Source organism: Ailuropoda melanoleuca, chromosome 12 (genome assembly GCF_002007445.2).
Source record: "Ailuropoda melanoleuca isolate Jingjing chromosome 12, ASM200744v2, whole genome shotgun sequence".
In the NCBI taxonomy this organism is placed as follows: Eukaryota; Metazoa; Chordata; class Mammalia; order Carnivora; family Ursidae; genus Ailuropoda; species Ailuropoda melanoleuca.
The window spans coordinates 81,491,422-81,491,651 of record NC_048229.1 but is presented as its reverse complement, the minus strand read 5'-3'; the positions used below and the strand labels follow the sequence as shown (position 1 = coordinate 81,491,651).

General features: G+C 80.0%; 1 protein-coding gene across 1 annotated transcript in view; it reads right to left on the bottom strand.

Moving 5' to 3' along the window:
* The window catches only part of ZNF276 (zinc finger protein 276), a 21,046-nt gene that overhangs the window by 20,384 nt on the left and 432 nt on the right, over positions 1 to 230 (bottom strand). The gene's annotated exons all lie outside the window — the stretch shown is intronic.

Sequence of the window (230 nt, the reverse complement as noted above, 5' to 3'; positions counted from 1 at the left end):
CGCTGCGGACCGGACGGCCTCGGGTCCGGCCGCTGCCGCCGCCGGAGCCCCCGCGCTGCCCCGTCGCCCCAGGGGACAGGAAGCGACCGAGCCGGTCCCGCTTCATGGCGGCGGCCGCAGCTACCGCCCGGCCCCGGCGCTCGGGCCCACTCGGCCCCGCTCGGCTCCACTCGGCCCTACTCGACCCGGCTCGGCTCCGCTCGGCCCTATTCGACCCGGCTCGGCTTCGC